Genomic DNA, 18885 nt, shown 5'->3' with positions numbered 1-18885 from the left:
GAGAGATCCATGGCTACATGCAGTAGATTATTCCATGCTGTGAGCTAAAATGTACTGCATTGGACTGCAAAAAGCTAAAGTTGTGTACTTGTGTATATACAAAATGTCAAAAAAACTTCGTATAAAGTTATTTGTGCTGTTTAGCAATATTACTATGTTGGTTGCCAGTTTTACTCATGAGAGTGAGCTGCCGCTAGGCATTTTTGCTACGAACTATTATCTTAGATGGAGGATGGAGATTAAGGGAAAGTTACAACGTGACTTTGCTCTATAAAGTCATTGAATCCGGCTCCTGGTTGGCTGAGGTTGTTTCTCACATATTTTCGAATGCACATCTCGCTTTTTGAATAATCATTATTTTCAAGTTTTTAAAGATTCATAAAAATATTTATTGTTCATCATAAATACTCGTACTTCTTTGATTTCTTCAAAAGAGACGAGATATGTTTTTATTTACTGAGGAAGTAAGCTCACAACTAAAAAGACTACAGAGAACATACTGTTTTGAAAACTTCGCCTCACCTTCCTGCCCTCCCCCGTGCGACAATTTCACGTCGTCGCTCTGCTTGTCCGTGCGAAAAAATTTTTTGCCTCCCCCTCGCCCCCAACGCCGCCTCCCACCCAGCGCAATGTCCCCACTCCCTCGACGCCTCCTCTCGCACGCGCGTGACTCCTCCTCCTCGATGTCTCCCCCACGGACGAGGCACCAGCCCACCAGGCGAAGGAGCCGGCCAAGGACGCCAGGCCGCCTGCCTCCGGCACGGCAATACAAGCCTCATGCCGTCGGCCACCAGGGCGCAGGGCCCGCGCGCACTCTCTCTCATGGCGACCGTAGACCATCGCGACAGCCCTACGCTAGGTGCCCAGGTTTTCGTCGGGCCCTTCGCCATGTCTTCGTCGGACCCTTCGCCGGTGACGAGCATCCAACAGGTACGCCCGTCCCTTCCCTGCTCTCTCTTCTATGCGAAGCCAAGGACCCAAACCCTAACTTAAGTTGTTTGGTGTACTCAGATCTGATCTAATATCAAGTCTACCAAATTTGATTTTCTACAAAAGTTATCAAGTGTGCATATGTCCACCGTGTCCTTTTACTGGATCCGCCCCTACTGTTGATCTTGGTTTTGTTGATTTTGCTATGTAGTGATGGAGGGTGAAGGGGGACCGTGACGCCTAAGGGGGGGTGAATTAGGCAACTTAAAATTCTAACTCTAAATTATGGCCTCTTTTTCTAATCCTAGCAAAAACCTATGCAATAGATAAACTATCTAGATGTGCAACTACGGTTTTACTAGTGTGTTGCTATCTCTACCGCAAAAGGAGTAATGTAAACAATGTAAATGCGGAAGCTTAAAGAGCAAGGTAGAGATATGCAAACTCTCGTCGATGACTCTGGTATTTTTACCGAGGTATCGAGAAGCGTGCAAGCTTCCCCCTAGTCCTCGTTGGAGCCCCTCGCAAGAAATTCCTCGCAAGGGCTAAGCTCCCGGTCGGGTAACTCCGTGGATAGCCTCGAGCCTTCCCCACGCGCAAGTGGGTCTCCGACGTGCCTTCCGACAAGCCTCTCCCGGATGTTCCCGCCGTCTTCACTATCAAGCTTCCGGCCGAAACGCCGCGGGCCTTATTCCCTCCGGTACACAGTGGCGGCCACACCACAAACGCGGTTGGTGTGATCTCGCAAGACTTCAAGCCCTCCGATGTACAACAATGGTGCGCGTAAGCACCGAGTGGTAAGAGGTATGCAAACCTCACTAAACACTAGGCCTAAACCTAGAGCAAGCGCATGAGCGGTGGTCTAATCAACCTAAGCACTTCGCAAAGCATCTATGCTAATCACCTAATGAATCACTAAGCTCTATGCAAGTGGAGATCACTAAAATGGTGTATCAACACCCTTGGTATGTTTCCTCAGCTCCACCCACCTCATTTGGCCGGTTGGGGGTTGTATTTATAAGCCCCACTGAGAAAGTAGCCGTTGGGGACAAAATCCCGCTTTTCTGCTACTAACCGGACGCTGATCACGTCCTGATCGGACGTATCCGGTCGTCCCGACCGTTGGAGCCGTGAACTACTGATCGGACGCTGTGGGGGATATACCCCCGGGTACCACAAGATGGTACATGGGCCGCACCATCCGAGGTGGCCCGGCCCATAAGATCAAGGCGTGCACATCAAGATTACAAGTTGTACTAGATATTGTAATAGTACCAAATTGGATACTTTACTTGTAACCTTGTCTCTTCGGAGTATATAAGGAGAGACAAGGGTCCCCCTCAGGGACAGATCATACTGTATACATCTCAATACAATACACCAAAGACACAGGACGTAGGGTATTACGTCGATCAGACGGCCCGAACCTGTCTAAACCGCTGTCTCTGCGCCTTGTGTCACCATCTGGTTCCAGATCACACGCATCCTACCGATAATCTACCACCACGGGCACCCCCCTCGGTGGACTACCGACCATATTTCGTCGACAGTGGCGCGCCAGGTAGGGGGCCCCTTTAGGGGTCTGTGCGCGCTGATCTATAGCGAACCAGATGGGATCTCAAGATCACCCTTCAGCCCTACGGGCTCGACATCCCGAGACTACGAATCATGGCGGCGTGTTATCAACCAATCTTGCAGAAAAGCCAGAAGATCCATCTACGTGTCGCGTAACATGTCGCCGTGATCCATCTATGAGAGGTGACTACCAGCCTCGACGACAGCCGGCAACACGCTCCTCCACGTCCCGGAAACAGCCGAGCCGACTGATCAGACTCATCGAACCAAAGGCCACGTCCGATCTGCAAGGCCATGCAAGCTAGCTTTCAGAGTCACGTATCAATAAGCAAACAAAGACGGATTTGCATGGAGGAGGATGCATGCATCTACACGGTCATACATGCATCCACGTTATCCTCAGCCAGCGAGCAAAAAGGGAGCTAATTATCAAGAGCCGTACAAGCTACACGCGCGTACTCGTCATCATGCGAGCAATCCGATCGTGCAGAAAGCCGGCACGACTTGTCAACGTGCCCAAAAGCTAGCAAGATGCGCGCATGCCTGCCGCCGGAGCTCAGAGAAGATGGCGCATAGAACAGATCGGAACGTCAAGGCCACATACCGTGCTCGTGGAACAACCGAAGGCAAAGCCGTCCAAGCCATCGCCGAGCCGTCCAGCGAGCCATATCGAGCCGACTAGCGAGCCGCTAAGCGAGCCACGTCGAGCCGCACGAGCCGTCAGCGAGCCATGTCGAGCCGTCAAGCGAGCTACGCCGAGCTCTTTAAACTGCATCTACTCCGAACCACGTCGACCACGTCCTGAGTGGCTCCGCCAAGCTCCGACCACCAGACCACGTCGACCAGCCGAGCTCCGACCACCAGACCACGTCGACCATGACCTGAGCGGCTCCGCCAAGCTCCGACCACGACCACGACGACCATGTCCCGAGCAGCTCCGCCGAGCTCCGACCACATCGACCACCAGACCACGTCGCAATGATGATCGCCGCGAAGAACGGTGCTATGACAACCGCGACCACCGTCGTGACGACAAGTCGGAAAGCTCGAGGACCGGACAACTTTATCGCTATCGACTAGATTTCTATCGAAAGATAAGTACACTTCTAATGTTTATATTTAATATAATTTTTATTACGACGTTTCTCCACAGCGTCCTCGTCATGATTATTCTTCAAATAATATTTGTCCATGTATACCATCTTAAAGATGACATACATCTATACTTAATGCAAATCCTCGACCAGTCCTGTTGATGCTCGGACGCCTCCAGAGACGGCTCTGTCTCCGGCTCCTCCCTACACGTGCACGAGCGTCTGCCCTCTGCGTTATGGGTGGTCGACAGCGGCTCCTTAGCGACGCTTTGTTCTTCCTACACGTGCACGGGTTCCGCGCCCCGCGTTATGGTTAACGGGCTAGCTAGGGCTGGAGACTCAGCTACACACTAACTGGTCGGGCAGTTTATATTAAGTATAAACACAAACTTCACATTAATACTGATGTTTACAAAGCACCAACTGCTTTATCACATCATGCTCATTTACAAATGACTGCTGAGCGTCATTTCTCCATAATTTATTACTTTGTACATCATGTACTACCGTTCTATATATTTATATTGCAGGGATCTCGAGCTACGCTCGAGGACTTCGCCGCTCGCTCCTCGACATGTGCTCGGGGACTGCCTCGACCACTCTCCGACCACGGCTCGGGGACTTCGTTGCTCGCTCCTCGACCCGTGCTCGGGGACTGCATCGACCACTCTCCGACCACGGCTCGAGGACTTTGTCGCTCGCTCCTCGACTTGTGCTCGGGGACTGCCTGCCTCGATCACTCTCCGACCATGGCTCGGGGACTTCGTCGCTCGCTCCTCGACCTGTGCTCGGGGACTGCCTCGACCACTCTCCGACCATGGCTCGGGGACTTCGTCGCTCGCTCCTTGACATGTGCTTGGGGACTGCCTGCCTTGATCACTCTCCGACCACGGCTCGGGGACTTCGTCGCTCGCTCCTCGACCTGTGCTCGGGGACTGCCTCGACCACTCTCTGACCATGGCTCGGGGACTTCGTCGCTCACTCCTCGACATGTGCTCAGGGACTGCCTCGACCACTCTCCGACCACGGCTCGGGGACTTCGTCGCTCGCTCCTCGACCTGTGCTCCAACCACTCTCCGACCATGGCTCTAGGACTTTGCGTCTCGCTCCTCGACCGTAGCTCGGGGACTGCCTCGACCACTCTCCGACCACGGCTCAGGGACTTTGCGTCTCGACTACATGTGACTGGCAACTCGCATACAGTTGGGATATTTTTTCTCACTTAGACCTTGCTACAAGGCTCATACCTCGCCTTCCAGCAAGCTCGGGGACTACATCGGTACGATGCACCTGCCGGTGCATCTTGTATTGCCTGTACGATGGTTGGATTCTCAACTTAACTGGGAATTCTTTTTAGACCCTGGCACCACGTGCCTAAGTCACCTACTACCAGGCTTGGGGACTAAGTGGGCACACTTCACCTTGCGGTGAATGTGCTTGTTTTTCGACCACTACGCCTCTGATGATCAAAGATGCTACGCTTCAAGACGCACTTACATTTCTTTTCAGAAATACAAGTGGGCACACTTCCTGGGACGGAAATCTTTTTCTTTCTTCTTAAGAGCACCATACATTCTTTGGACAACCTCCTTCTCCGGCGACAACGGTGGTCGGAGATGTCAAGAACTCAAGCCTCACTGTTCGGAGAAGGTTGAAACGGCGTGTCGCATCAGAATACATGGCGCTCGGGGACTAGCTGTGGAGGATATACCCCCGGGTACCACAAGATGGTATATGGGCCGCACCATCCGAGGTGGCCTGGCCCATAAGATCAAGGCGTGCACATCAAGATTATAAGTTGTACTAGATATTGTAATAGTACCAAATTGGATACTTTACTTGTAACCTTGTCTCTTTGGAGTATATAAGGAGAGACAAGGGTCCCCCTTAGGGACAGATCATACTGTATACATCTCAATATAATACACCAAAGACACAGGACGTAGGGTATTACATCGATCAGATGGCCCGAACCTGTCTAAATCGCTGTCTCTACGCCTTGTGTCACCATCTGGTTCCAGATCACACGCATCCTACCGATAATCTACCACCACGGGCACCCCCCTCGGTGGACTGCCGACCATATTTCATCGACAGACGCTGCCAACGTCCGGTCACATGCCACCAGACGTGTCCGGTCACATGCCACCGGACGCGTCTGGTCGTATTTTCGCCGCTCTAGAATCTCTCTGTACTCGACCGAACTCTGTTGTCCTACGTTCGGTCGATCTGCCGCCAGCGTCCGGTCACGCCTATTGCCGAGCCTCTTGATCGGAGCATCCGGTCACTTTCCTCCAGCGTCCGGTCCAGCGTTCGGTCACCTCTGTGAGCTTGTTTCTTCACGATCTTGCGTACGGCTTGGTTCCTATCTTTATGCTTAGACTTTGCTTGATATCTTGGGTCTTCTCTTGTGCTTCTAAGGTCTTGCTTGAGGTGTTGATCATCGGATCATCACGTCGCCTTTGTCCAAGTCACGTCTTGCATCCTATTGAACTACAAAACAATCACTTGCAAATTCATTAGTCCAATTTGGTTGTGTTGGTCATCAAACACCAAAATCCAAAGTAAATGGGTCAAGGGTCCATTTTCCTTACAATCTCCCCCTTTTTGGTGATTGATGACAACACGACCAAAGCAAGCAAATAATAGAATTTTGAAATTTAAAAACTATCTACTTGCTAGGATGCAATGCAAGGGGCATGATTATATGATGCTAAACGATACTACTTGTAAGACTATATAGAAACTTATCTTGCCCTTGCAAATGTCCCCATGTGGTATTATGGATTTAAGCCTTGCTTCCTACAAGTTTTCCCATTACTTAGGCTAATCCATAATCCATTATCCTCCATTTCTCGGACCATTACTACAAAATAATGCTTGCTTTTGGTCCTCTAAATTCTCCCCCTTTGGAATCAAACACCAAAAACGAAGACATTAGTAGCACAAGGGAGGGTCAAACTTTGTGATCCTTTATATGTACAGTGGAATATATCACAAAATTTGACTCTCACATTATATAGATAAAGCTCCCCCTAAATATATGTATACATATGATAGAAGACAAAGTATATGCATAATTGGCAAATTTTTGCTTATGGGAATTTAATCTATATAATGCATGGACAAAGCATATAAATATCAAAGTGAAATCAACATGATAATATTGGTTTAGAAATACCACATGCAGAAACCAATTTGATTTCTACCACTTGCAGCCAGTGGTGGATCTTTAAAGTATGACGCTTAACTCCGGGGACTCTATTTTCCTTGCAATGAGACTACTACACACATGATAAGCTTAAAAAGGTGTTAGTCTCAAAGCATCCAACTTGTAGAGTAACCTCCCCCTAAATTTGTGCACACAAGTATGGAATACTTGTTGGAAACATGCACATTGATTTTAGAATAAAAAATACCACTTGAAAGATGACATCTCATGAATGTGAGAATCATTTTCGAAGATGATATTCGGAAGAAATTATCTACAATTTGGACTTTGGCACATATTAGATGAACAATTGAAGGACAAGCTATGTGCCATGCTCCTAAAGAATTTTAAACCATATAGGATTGCTCCATGGAATAAGAATGAAACCGAGCACGCCTACCATATGAAATACCTAGTGTATGCATGACAAAAGATATAAGCATGCAAATGCAAACCTAGGCATGAATAGTAACTAGATGCTAAAAGATACCAATTGTAGGAAAATTTAAATCAAATACCAATTGAAGTAAATTGACTCTAGTTACCTAACATGGGAAGGGGAATTTGGGTCCATAGTATTCACTAACCCACTTGGCAATGATTTTGTCCATCATGATGCACCCCATGAAATACATCCATACTTTACCAAGTCTCCAAATTCCCTGAAGTCCATCGGACTTCACTTCCCTTTCCGGATCCAAACCTTCTTGGTGCTCTTCATGTTAGAGATGATTTCCTTTGGCACCTAAAAGCGTTTGACCCTATTGTTGGCTTGCTTGTTCACCTTGATGGCCACCACCTTGTCATTTTTCTTCTTCTTCAAGAGATAAGGTGTGGAGGCCTTCTTGTCCACCTTGTTGGTGTAGGTGTTGGAGAGCTTGCTTGTTTGCTTCTTCTCTTTCTTCTTTGCTCCTCCCCCATTCTTCACCTTGCACTCATAGGACTTGTGACCTTCCTTGTGGCACGCGTAGCAAACCACGGTTTGTCCTTCATCAAGCTTCTTCACTCCCTTAACGGTGTTATCTTGATGAAGTTGGGTTTGCTTCGCCTTGCCTTTCACTTGAGTCAAGTCCTTGGTGAGCCGAGCTACTTCTTGCTTGAGTTGCTCATTCTCCTTTGCAACCTCTTGTGTGCATGTATCTACAACAACTTTCTCAACACAAACTTGGTTGCACAAAGGTGAGTCTAAACATAAATCATTACAAGAAGTAGAGGCATCCTTTTTAGACATGTTAAAGATAGAATTTTTCTTTTTAGATGCCTTGGTGGGGGTTGTACTAACGGCTTCAAGATTAGCAACTTTATTAGTTAGCTCATCACAATATTTGCACATGGTTTCCATTTTTGCAAGCAAACTTTTATAAGCATCTTGCGAGCTAGCTAACTTTTCTTTTAGTTTTTCATTTTTCTTTACAAGTTGCTCATCATTGATTGTGCATTCATTTGTTGTTGCACTAGCCTTAAGTTGCTCAATTTTAGTAGATAGTTCAATATTAAGATTAGCAAAGTTCTCATATTGTTCAAGCAAAGTTTTGTATGCTTCTTGTGAACTATCTAGCTTTTCTTTTAAACTTTTGAGCTTCTTTTGTTGACTTGTGCAAACTTTAGAATATTTAAGATTTTGTTGCACAATTTTATCATAAGAAGGCAAATCATCATCACTATCACTCTCACTAGAGGATGAGCTTTCATTACCTCGTGCCATAAGGCACACACGTGAAGAGCTTGATGATGAGTGCTTGTGGCCTCACCTCTTGTGATGGTGTTCTTCTTCACTTGAAGAATCATCCCATGATCTTATTGAGGTGAGGGCTTGGTTCTTGCATGCCTTCTTCTTTGTCTTGGGTGTGGGCTTATTTGGACAAACTTCCACAAAGTGCCCCAACTCGCCGCATCCATAGCATCCTCTCTTTCTTTGCTCATTTCTTTGATTGGTGAAAATGAGATCTTGAATTTGGATGGGCACACCCTTGACATTGAGCCTTTGAATTATCTTCTCCACCTTGTTGATTATTTTGATTGATTCTTCATCAAGGTCGGAGGTGGAGGAGGAAGATTGAACATCATCACTTGAATCATCATCATCATCATCATCGTCCTCATCTTCTTCTTCATCTTCACTTGAGGAGCTTGAGCTTGAGCTTGTCTCAACTTGCTTCCCCTTCATCTTCTTTTTCTCGCTACATGCGAGAGCTTTACCTTTGCTTGATGAAGAAGCTTCTTCTTGACCCATCTTATGTGACATTTCAAATGCCACTAACTTGCCAATAACTATGCTTGGGGTCATGGTGCTCAAGTCCTCTATGTTGTGAAGGATGGTGATGATGCTTGCATATTTCTTTTATGGTAGCACAGAGATGATCTTCCTCATGATGTCCACATCATCTAGCTTTATTAATCCTATTGAATGGAGCTCATTGATAATTAGATTCAAACGAGAATACATATTACGAACAAGCTCATCATCATTCATTGTAAAGGAATCATAATTTTGTTTAGCTAGACAATATTTTTGCTCATGGACATTACTTGTGCCATCATGGAGCTCTTGGAGTTTTAACCAAATTTCATGTGTCGTATTTAAAGTAAATACTTCGTTAAACACATCCATGCTAAATGATTCAAACAAGCAATTCTTAGCTCTAGCATTGAAATGCATTTCTTTTTCATCACTCTTTGCGGGTTTTTTGGGATTCTTGATGGGTTTCATCCCATCACGAGTGACTCTCCATACACCCAAATCAACCGCCTCAAGGTGGCAAGCCATTCTAGCCTTATAATAAGGGAAGTTAGTGCCGTCAAAGTGCGGAGGCCTAGAGGTATCCATCTCAACCACTCTAAATAGCGTCGGCTCAATAGCGGTTAAGCCAAAGGTCCAAATTGAGCCAACCATCTCCGATACGGGGGGTGAATTAGGCAACTTAAAATTTTAAATCTAAACTATGGCCTCTTTTTCTAATCCTAGCAAAAACCTATGCAATAGATAAACTATCTAGATATGCAACTACGGTTTTGCTAGTGTGTTGCTATCTCTACCACAAAAGGTGTCATGTAAACAATGTAAATGCAGAAGCTTAAAGAGCAAGATAGAGATATGCAAACTCCCATTGATGACTCCGGTATTTTTACCGAGGTATCAAGAAGCGCGCAAGCTTCCCCCTAGTCCTCGTTGGAGCCCCTCGCAAGGAATCCCTCGCAAGGGCCGAGCTCCCAGTCGGGTAACTCCGTGGATAGCCTCGAGCCTTCCCCACACGCAAGTGGGTCTCTGACGTGCCTTTCGGCAAGCCTCTCCCGGATGCTCCCTGCCATCTTCACTATCAAGCTTTTGGCCGAAACACCGTGGGCCTTGTTCCCTCCGGTACACGGTGGCGGCCACACCACAAACGCGGTTGATGTGATCTTGCAAGACTTTAAGCACCTCCGATGTACAAAAATGGTGCGCGCAAGCACCGAGTGGTAAGAGGTATGCAAACCTCACTAAACACTAGACCTAAACCTAGAGCAAGCGCATGAGCAGTGGTCTAATCAACCTAAGCACTTCACAAAGCACCTATGCTAATCACCTAATGAATCACTAAGCTCTATGCAAGTGGAGAACACTAAAATGGTGTATCAACACTCTTGGTATGTTTCCTCAGCTCCACCCGCCTCATTTGGCCGGTTGGGGGTTGTATTTATAAGCCCCACTGAGAAAATAGCCGTTGGGGACAAAATCTCGCTTTTTTGCTACTAACCGGACGCTGATCACGTCCTGACCGGACATGTCCGGTCGTCCTGACCGTTGGAGCCGTGAACTACTGATCGGACGTTGCCAGCGTCCGGTCGCATTTTTGCCGCTCTGAAACCTCTCTGTACTCGATCGGACTCTGTTGTCCTACGTCCGGTCGATCTACCACCAGCGTCCGGTCCAGCATCTGGTCACGCCTATTGCTGAGCCTCTTGATCAGAGCATCTGGTCACTTTCCTCCAGCGTTCGGTCCAGCGTCCGGTCACCTCTGTGAGCTCGTTTCTTCATGATCTTGAGTACGGCTTGGTTCCTATCTTCATGCTTGGACTTTACTTGATATCTTGGGTCTTCTCTTGTGCTTCTAAGGTCTTGCTTGAGGTGTTGATCATCAGATCATCATGTCACCTTTGTCCAAGTCACGTCTTGCATCCTATTGAACTACAAAACAATCACTTACAAATTCATTAGTCCAATTTGGTTGTGTTGGTCATCAAACACCAAAATCCAAAGCAAATGGGCCAAGGGTCCATTTTCCTTACAGAGGGTTTAGGGATGAACTACCTTGCGAATCCAACAGAAGCAATTGGATAGTTTGGTAAATCTACTAGTAGAGGCAAGCAGGTACTGTTGCTATGCACCTTTTGCTCAGTTTATAATAGCAAAATTGCTAGTAATTTTGTCTCGTCGTGATTGACATAATGATTTGTACCCATACCTCCAGCTAAACTATGTAGTGACTCCTGAAATAGTTCTGGCATCTCAATAGTCTCTACAGTTTAATTATTCGTCCACAGAAACAGACCATATTTTCTACACATTACGATTTGTGAATATATAAATTGTTTAATTATTTGTTCATCCATGACTCAAGGTCCTATGTCTTCTTTGCATTTGATGAAATGCCTAACACATGCCATTTTTATATTGCTTATCTTATAGAATAGCAAATAAAGAATCTTGTGCACGTGCTCAAGGGACCATCTCTGATTGTCTTCATCCTCTCTCAAACACGATGCAAGTACCTAACAATTATGTTGGTATTAAATAACATATGATCTACTCAGCATGTATAATTGGTGTTTGTTGTTTTTTCCATTGCAGGAAGGAGCGGTTCCTCTAGCTCGTGGTGCTGGTGCCACATAGGAGGTGTCCTTAGAACCCCTCACCCTAGCCCCGCTATTTCAGCCTGCCACACGGTTCTAGTAACTGTAGCACCCGCACTTCCATGACGATCAGCATGGTCCGTTCGAAACCTGCCTGTCTGTGCGCACACTAGCCAGGTGAGAAGTTGTTCTGAGTCATGAGTTATCATTTGGATGAAATACATGATGTGCTCCTTATTACATAGCATATGTATCTCTTTGAATTTCTAGAGTGTGCACGTGATTGCAAACTTAAATGCAATACTTGGCGTGATTTGGCTATATCTACCGAAATCCAGTAGAATTAAGGTACCTTTCAATTGTGAACCACATATGGTTGCATATGATATCTTAGAGGGGAGGGAAGCTTATGTAGTACTGGATGGGAGTGTTTGCTAAAATCCCCCTTAATTTCGCATTACAAAGATTAGACAAGTGGACATGAACAAAAACTTAGGCAGGGGAAATTCAATTTCTGCAAGCAGGAGCAATTGCATTTGCTACTGTTTTCTCTATGACACATGTCCATATTTCTATTTCTTTCAGCCTTCTAGATGTCCTCTCTTATGCTGAAGAAAACAACAATAGGTATATATTAAGGAAACCAGTTCATCATATTATTTCTTGTTGGACTGCATGTTTTTTTTTGTTGACATGAACAACATTGGAATTTACAAGGAGTCAAGTGCAATAGTATGTTTGTTTATATTACCTCTACCGTGATGTCAGCATGCCATTGATTATTATCCTTGTTCTATGCTCCTCAAAGCGAAGTGATTTACTATAATACTACTTGCAGCCTGATTGGTATTCACCTTCTTATTAGGCTCTGGAAGAGCGAGGTCGAGAAAAATATCTCTTTGTTGAGAGTATTGATCTTTAGTGATGGAGAAGTAGAACCAAATCAAGAGCAGATCGTCTAGAATCTGCCTTTCTTGGGTTGTGGAGTACGTTAGCTCTCCTTTAATCTTCTTCATGACCTTTTTAAAATTTAACGATGTGTTTAACTGTTTTTTTATCGGGTGTAGGCCTGATTATTACCTCTGTGGTTATAGGTAAGGAAAGATCTGGTTCACTACTGGTGCATTTTGCTTAGGCAGAAGGCTAATGAAACATATTGTTGCATGTAGTATATTGAAAATCATCTAGGGCTTTTAGATTTCCTTGCTGGTTGGTAAGGCTTCTGGGTCCACGTTTGAGCACTTCATTTTGTTCGGATATCTTCTTTTTAATTTTTGCCTACAATCTCTATAAAGACCAGTAATTGAATAGTTGCCACCGTCGAAGGATTGAATTTCATAGCAGAGTCACCATGAGTGTCATCAGAAATAAATCATTAACAAACCTTGAGTGTCATTTTCTCAGGTGTCCCTTGCACTAGAGCCCCTACAAGAACACTTCGAACACTGGGCTATGACATTACTATCATATTCTCATTACAATGAGTCAAAAAAAATCAGCACTAACATGGGATACAGTGTAAAACCAATTTTGTTGTTAAGGGTTAGTAACAATGATTTGTTTTTATTTTTTTTCTTAGCAGGAGCAAGCAATGTTTGTGTAGCAAATGCAATGTTTGTTTTCAGGTTCGTCTCGAAATCTTTTGGCCATGTAGATTTCTTTTCCAGTGAGCTTTTGTCAGAACAGCAAAATTTGTTAGATTGGTCTATCAGTTGTGTCCTGCTTGTCGCTATTCAGTGTAGAGTTTCTATTAACAGTGAGCTTTTTTCAGAAATGGATTAGCAAATATACTACAGGATTCTAATGCACAGATCCTTGTTTTCCTCTGGTAGGTAGGACGTTTCAACTACATTCGCTTGTCTATAAAGTATGGTCTTACACGTAAATTCAGTTGTATGTTAGTATCTTTCAATTTATAAAGTATTTGAGCTGTTGGTTGAAAATTCTTTGGCGTCAAAGCCAAATGTTTGGTTGTCAAGATTTAATTTGCTCAGATAGATTAGTTACCATGTCGATATATTGCTGGAATATTTTTTAGGTTATTATTGTTGGAACGGATGAATTAATTTTTGTCACCATCACTATTTATGTGTAAATGTTGTTTTTTAACTTTAGGCAGCGAGGTGACTGTCATTTCAATAACCCCTTAGTTTGGATTGTTCTGAAGATTAAAAAGGATGTAAGGCACTCAATTCTAGACCATCTCTTTGATTGCCTCCCTAAATCCGAGTTGGTTTTAACTAATTCGAAAACTATGAATACTGCATATTGTTTTGCCATATTTCATCTGAAAAACAAAATAATTAAAACTAACATCTAGAGAATTTTCGGTTAAAATTTTTTTAGAGATGTTTTGTTTTTAGAATGAGCAAATCTGAAAAGGTGGAATCAGGCTATCGGAGACCATCTGTTAACAAAGATGGTTTTTTTTCCTTGGGTTGCCCAGAATTATTGCAATTTTACATGATGAATCAATGGTTGTCATTCATACAGTGATGCTTGATGCTTAGCACAACCAGCTGCCAAAGCAACTATGAAAAAAATAATCAAATGTAGAATAAGTTCTTGTGCTCAATAAATTTTGCTGCTTGCTGGTAGATCAGTAACGGCCACATGTGAATATGCTAGGATGAATGCTTGGTTTGGATGGCACGATGATGACTTCGCCGACATTTGCGATATTCTTGACAGTAGTGCTCCAGTACTGCTTAAACTACTAATGTCCTAAAGCCAACCATCGAAATATATTGGCATTGACTCTCAAAGGTAAGTTGTGGTTCAAGTTCAGTTTTCTCCACTAATATATGTCTGAAGCAACCATGCTTGGTAAATATTTTTTGATTTTTCTCTGATCTGAATATGAACTGAACATAGCGTTTATTGTACATCTGCCTTACGGTTTGCCTTTTTATTTACAGATTATATTATAATAATAATATTGCATTGTTTCTTCTAATGCCCAATTCTTTGTAGAATCTAATTACTTTGATCTCCGGCATCCTGAAGATAGGGAGCTGCTTGTAACACCTCTGGTGTTACGATCTCGTTTAGCACTGCAATTTAGGCCTAAGAAAAATTTTCGAATCGAGTTTTCTCGGGTTTTAAATTAAAACGTACTCGAGGCGATAAGTGAATCCTGTATGACTTAGTTTGGTGGACTCAAATACACGCTCAAGTTAAATTACGCCGTACGTAGAAATATTCAGGACTGTCCGATGCTATCGAACGATTTGTTCTTTAAGATGCGGCATGACGAGCAACTTTTATAAGTAGAATAAAAGTCATTAATAAATAGAACGAGTTATATATATATACTCAATTTAAAATGGGGGATCACATCATCTTCTGTGACTTCTGGCAGCGTCGCCTGGCTCATGACGAGGCTAAACTTAACATGTGTCAATAGAACTCCGTGAAAACCACACCAGCCATCATATTTAAACACGTCAAATGCAGATCCACACAAGTCCATGCAGAACTCATATATATATATATATATATATATATATATATATATATATATATAGATATATATATATATATATATATATATATATATATATATATATATATATATATATATATATATATATATATATATATATATATATATATATATATATATATATATAGTCTGCATCTACCGAGCTGCTACTACTGCTGCTGTCCGTGCTGCATGTTTTTTCGTGCTTGACAGCGAGTGGTCTTGTCCATTTTTTTATTGAAGCACAGCAATCCTGCAGCGGTGCAGTTCCTTTTACCCCACTGTCCTTGCCTCTGCCAGTCCACTGATGTCTCTGCGCCTGCACGTTGTCACTGTCGTTCACTCCACACCAAGACAAGGCTAGGACGGGTCACAGCGACAGGGGTCACCTCCGTGTCTCTGCTGCTGCTCTCGCTCTGCGCCAGCGCCATCCTTTTCCTCCTTGTGAGCACGCCCGAGCCCTGGAGTACTGCCGCGGCAGTCACACAGTCTGTTGTTTCCCTTTTCCCTTTGTGTATGCGTGCCCGGCTCTGCCTCGCCTCCTCTCCTCTATGCATAGCAGCGCCATTCTTCTTCCAGCCTGCGCGCGCTTGAGCTCCGCGCTGGTCCACGCCTTCCCCGCGAGCGAGCCCCGGCCTGCGCTGGTCTGCTCCCCGCAGCACGCGCCGCCACGCCACACTGGGCCGAGCCATGAGCGCTACTCCTCCACGCACCTCTACATCGCCCTCCTCTTCCGCAGTCCACGCCACCTCCTCCGCACGTGGTTGCTCCACGGCGACTCGCCACCGACGCCATGCCAGTGACGCATCGCCACCGCCGTACGCGCCCGCACGACCACCGTGCCCGCCTTGGCTCCGCGTGGGTCTGCTGCTCCTTAGCACGCCGGGCAGCAGTACCTTGCCTCCACCCGCGCCTCTCCACCAGAGCTCCACGCCACTCTGGTACGGTCGCTCCACCGCGGCACCCGTTGGGCCATGCTCGCTAATGCCCTGCCTCCCCACGCGTGTAGCTCCACCTCGCCGAGCCAAGCGTCGCCATGCCGTGCTGCAAAGCCCGACCGGTGAGCGACCTGCCGCTGCCCCGCAGCGCTATGGCCATTTCCACTGCCCGACCATGGCCGCGCCAGGCCGCTCGGAGCAATGGAGCCCTCCCGCACCACCATAGCCCCACGCCTCCTCTACATGCCGCTGCACACCATGACCGTGCCCATGCCGCGCGCCTGGACCCGTGTGCTGCGCCCTCCTCCTCGAGTGCCCGCAGCACCTTGTCACCCACGCCTTCCCTCACCGACTTCATGCCAGCGTTGCCGGTGCCGTGCCGTAGCGCCATGGCCAAGCCCGCTTTTTGGTTCGCCGCGCAGGAGCCGCCGTTATCTCCTTTGCTCCTCGGTGAAGAAGAGAAGGTAGAAAAGGGTACGAATCCAAGGGAAAATTTTATACAAGGTCCTTACGGTGAAATACGCAACTCATATAAATAGTACTATGGATCTAGGGCTAAATAGGGAGAGGCGTAGGGGTCGTTTCACAAAAACGCCGCCGCCATCTGGACCTGGCCGCGTGGGCCGCGCCCGTCCACATGTGGGCCGCTGCCTGCTCGCTGTCTGTTCGGGCCGCCGGCCTCCTCGGTGGGCCGCACGCGCCGCATGTCCTGGCTGGGCCGCGCCTGGTTGCTAGGCCGGCCTGCTGTGCGCGCCTGTGGGTCACTGCCTGCGCTTGGCCCACGCTTGGTCGGTGGGCCACGCTACTCTGCTGGGCCGATAGTGGCCGCCGATCCTTTTTTCATGTTTAAGGTGTTTTCTAATTTAAAGCTGAAGTAACCTTGTAAAATTCATAGAAAATCACAGGAACATCATAAAAATGCCAAACTAGTTTTGTTGAGTTTATAAAATCATGGTCTATCTAATAGTGTATTTTGTTCGCATAGGCTCGGTGTGTTTTTAGGATTTCTCTAATTATTTTAACATGCTTAATATTGTTAAAATGAGAAATTGTAGGAATTTCCGGGATAAATCGGTGATAGCGTTGACTCTAAAAATTTGACAGTAAACTACTAATTTTATTAGCTGCTCACTGTAATTTTTGTAGCTCCGGAATAATTAGTTGCTAAATAGATAATGATATCCGATTACGAATAAAGATTAAATTGATAGAATAGAATAAAGAAACAACCTTGGTTTATGTAACTAAAAGAATTGTTGAGAAATAACGTCTTACGCGACAACATGGATATGTAGCCTAAGTACTGTGGTCGTTGGAACTAGCTCGTTCACTTGAGAGATGTAGAGCGTATTTATACGAGTCACGATTGTAGTCAGTTGATCATACCCTTGCATTTCATTACATTGCATATCATGATAGGGACGTCGATGGATCACGGAGTCATCGGGAGTTGCTGGATAAATGGTGCTTTTGGAGATTATGTCGCCGTGATGGAAAGCTAACTTCTTATTATATTTTACCCAGGCAAGCCCCAGTGCATAACCCCTACTTTTCTGTAGTTTAAATTATATTTGTGCATTAAGTTTTAAGGAGTTGAATGAAACCCACTTGCATATATATCTGTACCCTATGAGTCTTACTAGTATGATAGGATCGTGTAGAATGCTATGCTATAGGACTCCGGTAGAAGTCGAGTGATTGCCTGTCACTCGTGAGAGATAGAAAATATATCATTTGACTATTATCACTTGGAAAATATAAATGGTGGAAAGGAAAATGGTGACCGGACAGAGATATGATTTGGGTATTGGTGGGTGTAAGAAGTTGTGTCGCCACGGATGCGGGTCATAGCTTGGTTACACCGTTTTTCCCTGTCTGGTCGGTTAAGGACCGATCGCTGCATATGACTCTAGGCAGGTCACAGACTTATTATTCCAAGCACATACTTGTGTATGGGCGCTTGAAAGACTTGTTGCTCTCTTGCCGCGGATCCGGCTCTTTCCGGACCGACTGTTAGGGTTTATTTTGGTGGAGGAGGTCCTCGCACCGCGCTGAGTCTGGGACTCAGGGGTGGGGGCTTAGAGTCCTACTTTGGACGGGGACCTAGACACCCGGGACAGGAGAGTGATGGGTTGGTCCTGCTTATGCCTGGGGTACAAGCGGGGCGTGTGTTTTCGGGGTACCCAGCTGGGGGCATTGATTCGTGAATCGCCGGGCTATCCGGTACGGCTTGTCTGCGGTTTAGCAACGTAGTAAGAACTGAAAGATGGAAGATGGACAAAAGAAATCTGATTGCTTACCACCTGCTTGAAAGTAGCACAGGTGCTTACATAGAATGGTTAGTTAGTGAACCAATACGGCTATTCTTAAAAATACAAAATAAGGACGCACACTTAGTAATGCTTCCTGCAAATGCAATCCACAAGCCAGATAGCCTTGCATACCCTTGGAGTCTTTTCTTTTCTCTTGTCGGGTAAGTCTTGCTGAGTACAATTGAGTACTCAGGGTTTTATTCCCCCTATTACAGGTGATAGGTGGACGCTTGAGCTGACCTTTGTGTGTGGATTCCTTCTGGTGGGCTCAGAGGAGATTTCCTTTACGCTGCGATCGTAGTTGCTATTTATAACTCTCACTAAATGCTTTTATAAATGAAAGTTTCCTAATCTGTTGTCGTAGTTTATATTTCAATACTCCCTCATGCCATGTTTAGATATTTATTTCTGCTGTAACTCTATCACATGCTTATATTCCGCTGTTTAATTAAATTGTTTATAACTCTGATAATATGATTACATTCCGCTATTATAATAATAAATGTTATAC

The sequence above is a fragment of the Miscanthus floridulus genome, chromosome 5 (genome assembly GCF_019320115.1).
Source record: "Miscanthus floridulus cultivar M001 chromosome 5, ASM1932011v1, whole genome shotgun sequence".
NCBI lineage: Eukaryota > Viridiplantae > Streptophyta > Magnoliopsida > Poales > Poaceae > Miscanthus > Miscanthus floridulus.
The sequence above is the reverse complement of the archived record's forward strand: the minus strand, read 5'-3'. Positions refer to the sequence as shown.